The following is a 17,448-nucleotide window of genomic DNA, read 5'->3' on the forward strand; positions in this document are numbered from 1 at the left end:
AAAGTCCCTTCTTCATCGACGGGCTGCTTGCCTTTTCTTCCTTCTGAGCTGAAGAAAGCGCCGACTGCCTCCTCCCCTGCCGCGTAGTTAGCTACTACGTCCATCAGCTCGTCGACGGTCTGAGGTCGATTGCGGCCTAATTCCCGCACCAAGTCTCGGCTGGTGGTGCCCGAGACAAACGCCAAGATGACGTCGTGGTCGGGAATGTGTGGCAACTCCGTGCGCTGCTTCGAGAAGCGTCGAGCGTACTCCCGAAGAGTCTCTCCTGTCTTCTGCTTGCATTTGCTGAGGTCCCACGAGTTCCCTGGCCGTATATAGGTCCCTTTGAAGTTACCCTCGAAGACTCTGACCAGGTCAACCCAGTTGTGAATCTGATTGGCTGGGAGTTCCTCGAGCCATCGACGGGCGGTGTCGGAGAGGAAAAGGGGTAGCTGTCTGATGATGGCTCGATCATCCCCCCGAGCGCCGCCTAGCTGACAAGCCAGCCTGAAATCGGCCAGCCATAGCTCCAGCTTGGTTTCTCCATTGTACTTCGCGATGCTGGTTGGGGGTCGGAATGGACTAGGCAGGGGCGTGCTGCGAATCGCTCTGCTGAACACCCGCGGGCCTGGTGGCTCGGGGGCCACTCGGTCCTCGTCGCTGTCGTACCTCCCACCGCGATGCGCGCTATAACCACGTTCTTCCGCGTCTCCGTGCCGTCGGCGTCTATTTTCTTTGACGTCGTGTCGCACGTCGTGTCGACGTTGATTGTCGGCAGGGAGGATGAGAGCGGCCTTTCTGCCTCGAGGGGGAGGTTGTTGCTGGACAGACACCTCCTCTTCGATTAGAGGCTGTTCGTCGCGTTTCTCTGTGGCAGCTTCTCGTCGTCGAGATGCCGAACTTTCGGCTTGTTGAACCGCTGCCACCTGGAGCAACGTCTGAACTTCATCTCGAATTTGTCGGGCCTGGGAATTCGATGGTTCTGGCATGTTACGCAGCAGCATCGTCGCTGCCACTACATTCTGGCCTGCCCGAGGGAAACGGCCGACAGGTTGCTCCGCCTCCGTGTCTCCGACGATCTGTCGATGTACCTCTCGAGCGCGTCTGCGGACACTTCTGCCTGGCGGGTAGGGCAGGTCTTGTTCGAGGATTTGCTCGAGCAGGACGAGGCGCTCGCGATCTTCGTCGAGCTTCATCTTGAGCTCCCGCAGCTGCGCGAGCTGCGCAGTTCTATCTTTCTGAGGAAGAGGGTCGAACCGTCCATCGTTCCCAGGTGTCCTGGGGTCTTCTTGCGCCGCGGGGGCTCGTCCACCCGCAACAGCATCCCGTGTCTCGTCGGTGGTTTCTGCCGCTCCGTCGAGGTGATAGCATTCCCTCGTAGGGTCATAGCTGTCTGTCTCGGAGTCGGAGTCCGGCTCGGCAGCGTGGAGACATTCACGTCCTTCCTCCAGCCATCGTTGCCTGAGGGAGGTGATCGAGTATCGTCCGGGGCCTAGCCGGCGGAGGCCCCGTACTTGGGAAAGGTCCGGCAGTTCGGACGTCGGCCGCCGCTCTTCGGAACTACGTGGGATGACCATTGGTCTTTCCACGTATGTCTGAGCGTTTGGGCATATCGTCTTGGCGAGCGATGCCGCGGCGTTGTCCAATCCGAACGGCAGTGCCGTCCTTGGAGAGAACAACCCGCGTGAAGGTAGCCTAGCTGCGGTGGGGGAGGGTGCACGAGACGCGTCTCCCCCCGTCGTCGCGGGATGCTGAGTCGTCGCGCTTGTCGCTCGGTCAGACGGTGTTGCCGACCCGTGGTCCGCATCCTGCCTTGCACGAGTTGTTGGTCGTGCCGAAGCAAGGGGGCCGCGGTGGTGCTGCCCGCGCCTCTTCTTAGGCGGGGAGGCGTGGTGGTGAGGGCGTCTTGGAGCCTTCAACCGTGCTGGCGTAACGCGGACTCCTCCTGGTCCTTTGACCGAGAGCAAGATCATGTCGTAGCCGAAGCCCGTAGACATGAACTCGAGACTCCCAAACCAAATCACCGTGGAGTGCGGAAGCGGCGAGGCAGGAGTAGCCATCCGGAAAGTGGTGGGAAATCGGTGAAAAACACGCAGGACCCCTACCTGGCGCGCCAACTGTCGGTGTTTTTCCCCGGGGGGGGGTCACACCAACGAGTAAATTTGTATGCGTGCTTCCCTTTCCGGATGGTGATGCAAGAAGACACAGAGATTTATCCTGGTTCGGGCAAGAGAAGGCCCTACGTCCAGCGGGGGGAGAGAGTTTGTATTATCTTGCACCTAAGTGCTTGTACAGGGGCGAATACAAGCGTGGAATGAAATGTGTCGCTCTACTACGTGTGTGTGTGTGTTCTTGCGTTGTGATCTCTCCCCTTCTATTCCTGAGTCCCTCCTTTTATAGCTCCAAGGAGAGACAAAGGGTACATGCATAGATATTAGAGTATGGATCGATAGCCGCATGGAGCGCTGACCTACTCGAGGCTTCCGTACGTCATGGCCTCGAGCCGTCCCATCTTGGTAGCTTGGTGATGATTACGCGTGCTCCTGCGTGCTGTCCTGCCAGCCGCCTTGTGCTGGTTCTGAGACCGCATGCTCGTATGGTATGGTGGCGGATCCAGCGGAGCAGCTGTGGTGTTGTCAGTCGATGCCCGACTCGTCCCCGAGAAGGGACCTCGTTCGGTCGAGGATCGGGCGCCGCGTAATAGGCTGACATCCGGAGCGCTGACCTGGGGTGCCTCGAGGGGGTCCTGATTAGACGTTCCATCCTCGTTTCCTGCGTCCTGACGCACCCTGGGTCGTTCGGTGGGAAGGCTGCAAAAAGAACGATGGGACAGAAGCTTGTTCCCTATCACGCCTTCCGTGACCCGGGTGTTAGGTGAGAAACGTCAGGTGCATTTAATGCTTTGGCTCGCGTGCGCGCGTCGGGCGGCGGACAGTGTCCTAACGCTCGACGTCTCTCGGTTCGCTCGAGCCCGCTTCCGTCTTCGACGGTAGTCGTTGCTCGAGCCCTGACCGATTCGCTCGACGCTATTTCCGTATTCGAGGCTGCGACCGTCGCTGGCGGCGCGTAAGTAAGATTAAGGCGTCGAATTGGGGGTCCCAACCTTCGTATGGGCAATCTCATAATGGGCATCGCTGAGGGTACCCCTTACCGATACCCTCGACACTTTCCGATCCTAGCCAAAAACCACCAAAGGATGGAAAAATTGGTTTCTGAGGGTTAGTGGAGCTAATGAGATATACTGGACAGAACGCAAGCTAGATCAGTGCATTAGGCTCTCCATTGTCGATATGGAGAAGAATGAATCGATGATGATAGCAGCTGCTTATTTTTGGTCAGACGATCATGGCCTAGCTACCCCTTCCCTTGCCGATGTCTACATGCTTATGGGCTTGGACATCTCAACTGCCGATGATGGTAGGCTTTTCAACAGAAAGTTGATTACAAAGTAGACACTCATGACATCGGTGGCTAGATAGGATATGTCCAGAAATATCAGCAAACCGGATCGGTCTGCCAGAGAGAACACGCTATCTTCTTAAATATGTGGCTGGACAAATTCATTTTCTGCGGCCGATCGATAGGGCCAACCTATGTTTACCTCACAGCAGCCGAGTCACTAGCCAATGGTTCCAAATTCCCTCTTGGCTGATATCTCCTAAGCTCCACCTATCATCTCCTCCACCAAGTAGCTGAGAAACTCCTACTTGGCAAACCCATCGGCAATCTGGGAGGCCCATGGTGGTTCATCAACATGTGGCTAAACGCTCATATACACAAGCATCTGTAGTAGAATTTCTATACTCAACAATTCCCTTAGGACATCGCCGAAGATTACGAGCTAGCAGATGATGAATCGGCAACCCGCTCACCCCTCAACTTTGGAGAAGCAATCAAGTCCTTCCTGGGAATGAAGCAAATGAAAACCAGATTGGCAGATTTTTTTAGACTCTCTACAATGGTCTCTCTCGTGAGCACCGGGCCTGGATGCCCTATGTTGACGAGGACTCCAGATTCCCCCTCCTCTTCCATCCTACCGATGAGGCGCTGAATAAAGATAATGACTTGATGATGGCCATCATTACTCCTCGGGCGATCCCAGTGAACACATTTGGTAGTGGGAAAAATACTAGTGCCACTTATGAATTTTACAACCCGTTGACATTAGCCTGTCAATTGGCCTTCGGTCAACAGCCAATTAAGCTTTGCTATGCCAATGTGATCAAGCCAAGGGAAACAATCACAAGTGGTCTTGACTGGATCAGGGTAGCTCAACTCCCCCTGATGCCGATACTGCAGACATTGATCTGTCCACCTCGGTACTAGCCTCCTTCATTACTGGGTCTTATAAGTCATGGTGGCAAGAATGGAAAGGGTAATTGTTTGCAGCATCGGCTCATACATATCGGCACATGATCGACTCCGAGCACGATATCCCCGATGACGCGGTAAGCTTTTTCCCAACACTTAGTCTTCTCTTTACTTTTAACTTTATTAGCAACTGACTTTTTATTTGACAGGTTGATAACCTAGCGCCAACGATGAGCAAAAGCGGGCAGCCGTTCAATCTTCAACCAGTGTCCCCGATCTCTCTGATCGGCCATAATGCTCCCAGCTTGGCAGCCCTGATGCATCGCGGAATTCGTTCCAGGAAGACCACTACCAAGCCCCTGAAGGCCACTCCATCAGTCGCTGCTGCTACCCTTGCACAAGCGTTTAAGGTAATCAACCTCAATTGTTCTAATCATGCCGATTTCAATCCATATTTACACCATCTTTCCAGGGAGTTACAACTGCAACTAGGACATCATCGGTAACTCCCTCTTTACTAGACACCACCATTAACGAACCCTCAGAGGTATTTTTTGTCTTCGTATTTACCTTACAAAACATCATGCTTTATATCTGTTTTGAAGCAGCAAATCGCTGCATCGGCAAGAGCTTAGGATGTTCAACCATCGGGAGCCGATGCCCCCAGCCACGGCCACCAAGACCCAAGCCAAGCGCGAAGTCACAAAAGATACCAAGGCCTAGCCGAAGTGACAGAAAGTTGTACCATCTTCTCCCCCTCAACCAGCACCTCAAAGTCAAGCCGAACTGGCCGATGTACCCGAACAAATAGTTGATCCATCCGATCAGGGCACGTCATCGGCCATCGCTTCTGAGCAGATTACCGCTGCTGTTACACAAGGTATATCATCGGTTATCACATTTCAAGAATTTTCCACCGATGAATTTGCAAAGAATCCTACATTATCTTCACTATTAATCGATTTTGCACTTGAAGATATCCCATCGGCAGACCCAGCCGATCAAGGCACAATTCAAATCGTATCTTCCAGCCAAAGGCATGAGATTGCCCTGAAACAAGTAAGCCATCTGATTTGACCGATCTGCATTATCCACACTTGTCCCCGACTAATTCTTCCCCTTTCTATTTTTCAGGAACAAGACTCCCCTGATAGCTTATTTTCTTTCACTATCGACATCTCTGATGATGACGGAGAAGAAGCAAGCTCCTCACTGGTGCTTGGGTCGTATCGACGGAAGTCAAATCAAAGCTGGAATACCTGTTGAACTTACTGCAACAAAATATAGCTCCGTTAGTGGACGATTCGGACCTAGCAAAAGTCATCTTCAAAGCAATCCATGGTCAAGTACCTACCGATGTTGAGGAAGTGCTCTTTCAAGTTGCCCATCTGGAGAGTCGCCAACTTCAATATCAAAAGGCCACTCAACGCCTTGCCGACAGAGCTGCCCAAGCTCAGCTCAAAGAAGAGATGCTATAAGTGAAGTTCGTTGCCAATGAAAAGCACAAAAGCATCGGCAATTTGCAAGTTTCAGGCACCAAATTGAAGCAAAAGATTATAGATCTGTTGGCAAAGAGAGAAGCTCTGCTAGCTGAACTCAAGCAAGTCGAAGAAGCACTGACTCAGGCTAAGCAAGAAGAAAGACAGCTGCCCGATATGATCAAGGGCCTTCAGCAAGAAAGGGATGCTCAAGCCCGCAAAGCCCTGCTAATGATGAAGAAGCTCAAGCCAGTGGAGGGCTCAGCCGATGAAGATACCAAAGAGATAGAGGAAGCCAACCAGATTCGCCTGCGTGCGATATCGGCTATCCAGTCTTTGTTAAACTTGTAAATTTCTTCATCGCAGTATGTTGCACCAGTACTCCTATAAACACTAATATTTTGTCCAGTCGATAGGATTGTTATCGGCACCTAAACTTTCATGCGTCAACCCAAATACTCAGGTAGTACTTCTTTAAATACTTTCCATTTAATGCTCTAGGAAATTCAACCCCTTCGAGGGTTTCTAGGATATATGCATTGCTAGGAGCAGATCGACTTATTCGATAGGGTCCTTCCAATTAGGAGACCATTTACCAAACTTTGAACTTTTCGTCCCAATCGGTAAAATCAACTTCCAAACTAACTCTCCATCAACAAATTCTTTGGTTTTTACCTTTTTATCATACCACCTGGCTACTCTCTTCTTATTTTCCTCAATACTAACCAAAGCTTTCAACCAATGACCTGCCAAATCTTCTAACTCATCCTTCATCAGAACATCATAATCATCTTGAGAGAATATCCGCCTAGAGCCAATTTTAATTTCCCAAGGTAGCACCGCATCATGTCCGTACACCAACTGATAAGGCGACACTTTAGTTGCACCATGACACGCCATCTGATACGACCAAAGGGCTTCATTTAACACTGTATACCACCGCCTAGGGTTTTCCTCAACTTTACGCTTAATGAGTTTAATGATCCCTTTGTTAGAAGCTTCAGCCTACCCATTAGCTTGAGTATAATAAGGAGAAGAATTTAAAACTTTAATCCCCATACCGATTGCGAATTCATCAAATTCTTCGGATGTAAACATAGTACCCTAATTGGTAGTGATCGTCTGAGGAACACTGAATCAGTAAACAATATGCTCCTTTACAAAATCAATCATATTGGCCGATGTCACCTTTTTTAAAGGAATGGCTTCAACCTACTTAGTGAAATAATCAGTGGCAACAAGTATAAACTTATTCCCTTTGCTTGATGGCGGATAAATCTGACCGATAAGATCAATAGCCCATCCTCGGAACAACCAAGGTTTAATGATAGGGTTCATAGCTGATGCAGGCGCTCTTTGAATATTACCAAACCTTTGACATCCTTAGCACCCTTTGAAATATTTAAAACAATCTTCCAGAATAGTTGGTGAAAAATACCCATTCCTTCTGATCATCCACTTCATTTTGAAAGTCGATTGATGTGCTCCACACACTCCCTCATGAATTTAACCCATCAAATTCTTTGATTCATCATTGCCAAGACACCTGAGCAGAACTCCATCCAAAGTTCGATAATACAACTCATTGTCGAGAAGCACGTACTTAGTGGCTTGAAATCTTATGTGTCTTTCAACCTTCTTAGATGGGTCTTTCAAGTAATCAACGATTTCCATTCTCTAGTCATCAGCACCGACTGCCAATGTGAGCACCTCTGAAATGGGCTGATATCCCGAGGCATGTTGAGCCAGCCGATTAGCTTCTTCATTATGCAGTCGGCGAATATGTTCCAAATGGAAATCCATAAACCCCCTCAATAATTGCAAGCATCTTTCATAATATGAAATTAAAACTTCACTTTGGCATTCATAAATCCCAATCAACTGATTTATAACAAGCATAGAATCACCGAATATTTCAATGGCATCTGCACGAATTTCTCTCAGTAATTCCAACCCTTTCACCAAAACTTGATACTCAGCCTGATTGTTTGTCGATGTAGCAACAATTGGCAATGAAAACTCATACTTATTTCCTTGGGGAGAAATCAACACGATGTCGATACCTGCTCCTTGATCACATGTAGATCCATCAAAGAAAAGTGTCTAAGGAACAACTTCTAAAGAACCCACGGAATCGCAATGTTGAGTAACAAGATCAGCCATAACTTGCCCTTTAACTGCCTTGGCCGATTCATAACACAGATCAAACTCTGACAACACCAAAATCCACTTGCCGATTCTACCACTTAAAATCGGCATCGACAACATGTACTTGATCACATCATCTTTGCATATGGCAGTACATTCGGCCGATAACAAATAATGCCTCAATTTAATACAAGAAAAGTACAAACACAAGCATAATTTCTCGATGGCCCAATATCTTGTCTCAGCATCCACCAATCTTCTGCTTAGATAATAAATGACATGTTCTTTCCCCTCAAATTCTTGGATAAGAGCTGAACCGATAACGGTGTCATTGGTCGACAAATACAATTTGAAAGGTTTCCCTTGTTGAGGCGGAACTAGCACTGGAGGATTTACTAAATATTGCTTAATTTCATCTAGGGTCAATTGCTGCTCAGTTCCCCATACAAATTTCTGATCAACCTTCAATTTGAGCAAAGGACTAAAAGCTTTAATCTTGCCTGACAGATTGGATATGAACCTCCTAATGAAATTAATCTTGCCGATCAAAGACTGGAGTTCAGTTTTATCGACAGGAGCAACTACGTTGTTGATTGCATCAATAGATCTCCTACTAATTTCAATTCCTCTTTGATGCACCATGAAACCCAAGAACTGGCCTACCGATAAACCAAATGCACACTTATTAGGATTCATCTTTAAACCATGCTTCCTTGTGCACTCAAGTATTTTCCGTAGATCGGCTAAATGTTTTATGAAACCCCAAACTTAACCACCACATCATCAATGTAGATTTCCACTAGCGTGCCGATGAATTCATGAAAAATAAAATTCATGGCCCTTTGATAAGTTGCACCGGCATTCATCAAACCAAAAGTCATAACTAACAATTCAAATAAACCAACATAACCAGGACATCTAAAAGCAGTCTTGGGAATATTCCCTTCAGCCATGAATATTTGATTATATCCTATATTGCCATCCATAAAACTAATAATCCGATGTCCTACTGTAGCATCATCTAGCAAGTCGGCAACAAGCATCGGATAGCCATCCATCGGTGTGGCCTTATTGAGATTCCTAGAATCAATGCATACACGAAGCTTTCCATTTTTCTTATAGACAGGAACAACATTAGAAATCCACTCCGCATACCAACACTATCGAATAAACTTGGCTTCAATTAGCTTGGTAATTTCGGCCTTGATATCGGGAAGAATATTAGGGTTACATCAGCGTGCCGGTTGCTGATGTAGCCGAAATCCAGATTTGATGGGTAACCGATGTTCAACGATTGATCGATCTAATCCAGGCATCTCAGTATAATCCTAAGCAAAATAATCTTTATATTCTTTTAACAAATCGGTCAATTGTTGCTTACATTCAGAATTTAACTTAGCAACAATAAAAGTAGATCGTGGCCTATCTCCACTACCAATATCTACTTCTACTAAATCATCAGCCGACGTGAACCCTTGTCCTAACTTTCCATTATCGGCGAATCTATCCGTTAAAACTCTTCATCAGAACCGACTGCTTGGATTTGCGAAATCTCGTAATCGGCAACTCTAAGGAAATCTTTCTCTCAGGCTTCTCCTGATATGCACTTGGTTCGCTCATAGGTATCTAACTCTGCTGATGCAATGATATAAGAAGAGTCACCAGACACAACCTCAATCTTATCTCCAACCCACTGCACAAGGCATTGGTGCATTGTAGAAGGAACACAGCAGTTTGCATGAATCCAGTCCCTTCCTAACAGCAAATTATATGCGCCTTTACCGTTGATAACAAAGGTCATCGGCAAAGTTTTGTTGCCGATGGTCAATTCAACACACACAACTCCTTTAGCTGGTGACACGTTGCCCTCAAAGTCCTTCAGCATCATATCGGTCTTGGTCAAATCTTGATCTCCTTTACCAAGCTTTCGATACATTACACAGGGCATAATATTAATTGCAGCCCCTTCATCAATGAGTATTTTAGACACTGGCTATCCATCAACCCTGCCCTTAACGAATAAAGCTTTGAGATGGTGTCTTTCATCATCGGATGGCTTCTCAAAAACAGCCATCATCGGGTCAAGTGCTAACTGAGCTATTTGATCAGAGAGATTAACTTCCTCGTCATCACTCGAAGGTGCAAGAAATTCCATCGGCAACATGAATACCATATTGACATCTACAGATGGACCTTTCCCCTTGCGATCCGACTGCTGCCAATTTTCAGTCTTAGAAGAATTTTCTTCTTTCTACAAATCTTCTTGGCGTTCCCGTTGCATCCTCCTCCTTTGTGTCCTTGTCAAACCCTCTGGACACCATCGGGAAGTTTGGTCTTCAAAACTGGCTGATAATGAACCTCATACGAATCTACACGACGTATATTAGGATCTCTGTAGAATATTTCCTCATCAGGAACTCTAGCATTTGCCATTTCCTCCAATTATTTTTGATTCCTTAGAAGATACCCGATGTGTCTACCCAGTCGTTCATGCACATTGAGCCTGCCCCCCAGCCGATCATGAACTAATGTTCTTCCTCTGATCGGCCTATTAGAATGTCAATCATTAGGCTGGAATCCTCGATTTGACTGATCGACGATAACCATTACACTCAGGACAATCCTCAACAGTCGGCAGTTTGATACCTCATTCCCAACAGTGAACAAAGAACGGGCAATCCCAATGATCTTTATGCCGATTCCACTCTTCCCGATGCCTTTCTTCTTGCTGCCATCGATACCGGTCCTCATGCTGTTGCCAGGTTTCTCGTTGTTGCCTATGGGTAATCACGATGCCAGAGTGGGGAGGTCTTCCAGAGCTGCCACTTTCCTTCAACAGACCCTTTCCTTTTGTGTCATCGGTAGTTACTTGATGTTGGGGATCTACCGATGCGTTCTTCTCAGCAATTTCTGATGTTAGAATCTTAGTTTTACCTTTAGCATCTAACATGTTTGTAGGAAAAGGATGTTGATCAATTTTCATTGGTCTCTGAGTCTTAGAGCCATCAAACTTAATTCTCCCAGATTCTATAGCCGATTGCAATTGTTGCCTGAATACCTTGCACTGATTGGTGCTATGTGAGGTCGCATTATGCCATTTGCAATACTTGATCTTTTTCAACTCTTCTGCCGATGGAATCACATGGTTCGGTGATAACTTAATCTGTCCCTCCTGAAGCAAGAGGTCAAATATCCTATCGGCTTTAGTGATATCAAAAGCGAACTTCTCTGGCTCTTTCTGACCAAAAGGACAAGATATCGGCTTCTTGTTTTTCACCCATTCTGCTAAGCCGATAACTGGCTCCTCATCGGAATAAGAATTCTCTGCCTCATCAACAAACCACACCTTTTTATTCCAATTCTTTCTAGGCTCAAAGGCCCTAGTGTCTTGATCAGAAATTCTCTGCACCACATGACTCAAACTTTCAAACTCTTGAGAAGCATATTTGTCTTTGAGATGTGGCAACAACCCTTGGAAAGCCAAATCGGCCAGCTACCGATCATCCAAAACCAGGCTATAGCACTTGTTCTTCACATCCCGCAGCCTCTGCACAAAACTCTCTACCGATTCATCATTACACTGTCTTAATCTTACTAAATTGGTAAGCTTCTTCTCATGAACTCTGGAGAAGAAGTATTTATGGAACTGCTTCTCTAGATCGGCTCAAGTAATGACAGAGTTTGGAGGCAACAATATAAACCAAGTAAAAGCCGATCCAGACAAAGACGATGAGAACAGCCGAACCCTTAACTCATCTCTGTTAGCAGCCTCTCCACACTAGATGATGAAGCGATTGGCATGTTCCATTGTCGATGTGTCATATTGCCCAGAGAACTTGGTAAAATCTGGCACCTTGTACCGATTTGGAAGAGGAATTAGGTCATATGTAGGAGGATATGGTGTCCAATAAGAATAAGTGTTGACTTTAGGTTTTATCCCAAACTAATCTCTCATGACCTCTGCTATCTTATCAACCCAATAAGCATCGGCATCCTGCCGATGTGCTGGTTGAATTTCCGGCACCTGCTGATACGCTTCCACGTGTCTCTATGGCACACTATCTCTGGCAAACAGCATATTGACCATTGCTTGTGGCCCACCAATCTGTTGAGCAAGATTCATCGGCTGAGCTACTGGTGCTTGATTCTGAAAGCCAACATGCATGTGACCTTGTTGAACCCCTGCAACTTGATGATTTTGTTGTGTTGTACGTTGAAAAGGTAACTGTCCGGACCAACCATTGTTGGTGTTTATCGGCACAAAACCTACCGATGGCTGGTAACTCGCTGTCATTGTTGGATTACCATACCCTGTCTGAGGCATGAACCTTTGCTGTGTCGGCAATGGATTTGCCAATGAGCTTTCATTAGGCACTTGAAATGTCGGCATTTGAAAATTCCTATAACTGGTCGCACAGTGGTTGTCGTGGAAAACTGAGGCACTTGAGTCATCGGTGAAACTGGAGGAGCCGATGGCATGGGAGAATTCCCTATTGTATCAGGTGTCTAAGATAATCTAGAATTATTTGCTAAAAACTCTGGAGGCATACCATACCCCCACCAATTAGGACGAACCTGACTATTTTGGAACACAGATCCTGACATAGCTGATGCTGATAGATCTGTGTTGAGTTGAACTCACCCTCCTGAAGTCATTGGATCTGATCTCATCGGTGTAGACTGTTCATTAACCACCCCTGTCGTACTCGGAGGAGACGTGACTTTTGTACCCACAACGGCTGAAGGAGCCGATGGAGCAACAACCGATGATAATCCTGGCTGATGATAGGCTGGGCCAACATAAAGTGGTGGTGCTTGTCCCTCTTTGAAAGTTCGAATCACAGCGTTGTAAATGGTGTTGGACAGCACACTGGAGTGGTTAATCAAAGCATGATTAATTGCAGAATTAACCATCTCTTGGAGTTTACCAGGATTGGGGTCAAAGGTAACCTGCCGTGGAACCGGTAGATCTTGCTTCTGGATGACTTCTCCACTCCTGTTCAGGCTGAAAGATTTCAGACAAAGCTGCATGTACTCCTCCATAGCTTGCTTCTATTCTTCTCTGAGATCGGCCTCTGTCATGCCGATGACGTTGTCCACGTCGAGCTCAGAGTTAAGCATGTTGATCTTTGTTGATTAGTCCCACTGGGCGTGCCAAAAGATGTGTTGATGCAAAAGTGGATCTGCAAACACAAAGGGCTAATATCCGATTTTGATTTCAAGACGTGCCAGTCGATTTGACCTAATAATCGACAAGGATGAAGATTTGAACACTTTGGTCCCGACAACAGCGATGCGCCCGGAGGTCACGGCTAAGAGGTGCTCACACGGAACTCGAGGATCATCGAGAATTACACTGGAACATACAACTCGCCGAATCGATGAGAACTCGTAAAAAGAAAAGTATGTGAATTGACAAAGTCGTTGAAAAGTAGATGCAAAAGTAGGAGTAAACTTGTATTTGATATTGATTTTTTTTACATCTTCTCTCGGCCTACATTTATACCGTGGCCTAAAGAGTTATAACCAAATACGACTAGGACTCAACTTTTAAGGTAAAACAGGACTGTTAAATTAAATTATATTCTAACAAATATAGAAAAGGAAAACAATATCTATCTACTCTCGTGTCCATCCCTTTCACGATGAAGTTCTCATCGGCTCCTGTCCCATCAGCATGCCACAAGCCTCATCAACAGCAGTCTTCACATCTCTCCTCATCGGCATCGACCATATGGCATAAGCCCCATCGGCAATAGTCTTCACATCTTTCTTCATCAGCATCAGCGACAAGGCATCACAAGTTTTATCGGCGACAACCCCTGAATCGGCAAACATCACCTCTGACCTTAACAATCGACACTTTGATTTTAAACTAACAGAATCCCTCCATCGATCATCATCCTCTATCTGCACCGCTCTCCATTGGCTGATCCTTATCGGCATTTTCCTATTATAATACAACATTTTCTTTGCTACCGATTGGTCACCTTGACCCGTGTCAAAAAACGGTGTCAACAGGTGTTCTCTCTATGTAAATCCGACATGTGGGCCTCCTTTGGTTAATTCTTGATAACCCCTTGTAGAAACAGACATTCACCGAAACTCGTGAAAATTGTCAGTGAAAGCCCTAAGTCTATGGTGATGTTCATATTATATCACCTTTTCTCTCCTTGGTTGACATATAAAATTCATGGTTAACAACCATCAATAGGGACTCCAATGAGGACTCGGGGAACCTTGTGCGCTCTCAATACCCCGGTAGAAATACTAGAGTCGTCAATGGGAGATTGCATCTCTATATCAATTAAGCTTTTGTATTTACATTGCTACCTTGGTTGTGTGCTTTACCGTTACTAGCTTAGTTGATAGGATTAGAACCTAAGTTGCATAACTCTTTTGTGATAGAGACAGCAACCACTAGTGCAAGACAGGGCAGTTGTTCTGGTTGGAAACCCCCTTCAATCATGGTTTCAGAACTGGGACAACGATTCCGGGACTAAAGACCCACCCTTTAGTCTCGACTCGGTTCTTGATACAAACCGGGACTAAAGGGTTTGCGCCCAAAGTGGCCCTAGGCCGCCACATAGCACACCCTTCAGTCTCGGTTGGTGTTACAAACCGGGACTAAAGGTCTCTCTTTTTTTTATTTTTTTGGTTTCCTTTTTATTTCATTATTCATTTTGGTTTTCAAATAAGCATTATACGCCACTAATCTATATGTATACACGCGCATATTATGATAATACATTTCAAGCATTATACAATTAAAGTATGAAACTATATATTACATGTATTGATGGAGCAAGATATATATGTATATATACATAAATACAGATGTAAAGTATGAATTTATACAAAAGGTTGCATTCTATATGCATGTCCTTCGGATAACATTCAATCCGAATTAATTATCATCTATGTTTGGCTGCAATTGTTCTTTGTGGTTGTAGTAGTGCTCGCCCTTGGGATCTATGACTTGGTCATTAAGAAATCCAGCTATTGTCTCTTGAATTGCTTTGATCTTGTCTTTTGGACAAGTTTGCATGTAGAGTCCTTGCAGTGGCATATTCTGTGAAATTCTTACATACGACACATAGACAGCACACAAAACCATCCCGCTTATTTGCATCGACCGCACATTAGAAACAATGCATACCATCAATGAACTCTTGGGAGCGACGATCAACATTATACATCCAATGTCGTGATCTCATCTGCAGTTACATGACATAACATATGAAAACATCATTACATAATAACTAGTTAAGTTACACTACTTGCATGACACCAAAAGTCTACTAAATTTAATAAAGCCTTGCTACAATGTATGTGATTACAACTAGCATTATACAAAGTAAACCTAAAATGAACTTCAACAACAAAACGATTTCACGACCAATGCCAACTAAAATAGAGAGATCATTCATCTGTTCAACATTGATGGTCTTCTTCTGCTGGCTCACTGCCTCAACAGCTGCAATAGCCACCTATGCAAGAGATTTTTGCACGTGCTCAACATAGTCTCCTCCCAATATCAGCCTTGACATCTAGTGCCATCCCACTGAAATTAGAACAAATAAATAAGAACTTTAATCAAAATCATTAAAAAATAAGTATAAATTAACCATAATCATTGAATGTGATAAAATAACTCACATTGCGAGCCGGACACTTGTAGAAGATACGATCCTTGTTGGGACACTCCTTCACTCGGTACTCCATCACAATATTCTCCTCACACTCACCACACGCAATGAGAGGAAGGTCTGGCCTCATTCGGTTTCCAACCCGATGAGAGGCTGAGGAATCAGAAGAAACTGTCATCTACTCTCTATATCCATTTTTAATTTGTAAATTTCCATAAATTCCTCAGTTTCTAAACAAATCAAATTATAAAAGAACCCTTAAAATCCTCTATTGCTCTAGATACATAAACCATGAAATGTGGTATGCATACTAGCAGAAAAAAGTGTATACTAGTTTTCATGAACTAATTTAACCTTATAAAGTGATTTTAAGTTCAAATGTTGCACAAATAATAAAAAAAAAATCCACCATAAATTTTACATATATCTAGACCACAAAATCAAATATGCTACTAATAAATCATGAGAGGATGAAGTCCTGAAGAATCGAAAGGGGAGTAGTCTTGTGATGGCCAAAGATGAACAAAGATGAAGCAAGAAACTGTGAGTTCGAATAGTTCGGGCTGGAGGAAGAAGAAAACCTAGGATATATAACCAGGGACCTTTAGCCCTGGTTTGGGTTCCCAACCAGGACTAAACGTAGCTTTTTAGTCTCGGTTGGAATTACAAACTAGGACTAAAGGTTTAGTGTCGGATGAGAATCGCAACCGGCATTAAATGATGACCTTTAGTCTTTATACCGTCTGGGACTAAAGATGCTCTGCTGCAAAAGCCTGCGACCAGAGCCATTGGACATGTGACTTTAGTCACGGTTGGCATCTCAAACCGGGAATATTTATCCATTTCGTCCTAGGCACTAAAATTATCGAGACCAAAGCCAAAATCCAGTGCGGATCAAAAGTCTGTTCTCTAGTAGTGAACACACCTAGCAAAATCATAGTTACACATTTAGACAATTTACTTCATGTATAAGTTTTGCTTAGGTTAGAAATTAGAGGCTATAGTTACAAATAGAGTTTTAAGTTGCCTAACTCACCTCCCTCTTAGGCGTCACGATCCTTACACTTCCCAAGTCGATCCTTATTGCAGCTCATGAGGAACGCTTGTAGATCAGCGGCTTGCTTGGCCTCAATTGCTTGATGAAGACCATTGGGAAGCTCGTCCATTGATGTCGGATGCTTGATGTTCTTTGGGTTGAAAGGATCGGTGTGATCCCCTTTATCCTCAGGCTTACTGTCTTCTAACATGTTGGTAGTAGATTGGATTATGTTATTCGTCTTCTTCCCCAGCGGAGTCGCCAAAAAGTGTGTTGATGCCGAATTAAGTCACACACCAGCAAGGGCTAGCTCAATTGAGGTTGCACATGAACTTGATTGTAGCAAGAATGCAACCAATCGATGAAACCAACTGAGAAGTCGGTTAGGCCAATTTTGATCCCTTTTCTTCGCTTGGTAGACTCTTGAACACCTTCTAGGATGAGGCGTCGGGGAGGAGCACATGGTGATTGTCCTAGGATTGGTAAGGCCACCTAGAATGCCACCAAATCTCGCTAGGAGACAAGAAGAAGAACAAGGTAGAGAGAAAGTTGGACAAGGTAGTGGTGTTTTTTGACATTTGGAAGTTGAAATCCTCAATGGGCCATTGATGCTCTTGTTTATATATACATGGTTGTCTTATCCCAGTAAGAAACAAGTTCCAACCGCAATCTCTAAGTTTTTTATGTCCAAAGTAGATCCAAAACTGATTTGAAAACAAATCAGTTCAGAAAGGCAGGAAAATCAGCCTGTCCGATTTCTTGTTGCAAGGAGCAGCGGTCAGCTGAGCGCTTAACATAGGCCGGTTTGGGGCATAGGAACCGGCCTGCCGGTTTAGACAGAACAAGT

This window comes from Sorghum bicolor, chromosome 9, assembly GCF_000003195.3.
Source record: "Sorghum bicolor cultivar BTx623 chromosome 9, Sorghum_bicolor_NCBIv3, whole genome shotgun sequence".
Lineage (NCBI taxonomy): Eukaryota > Viridiplantae > Streptophyta > Magnoliopsida > Poales > Poaceae > Sorghum > Sorghum bicolor.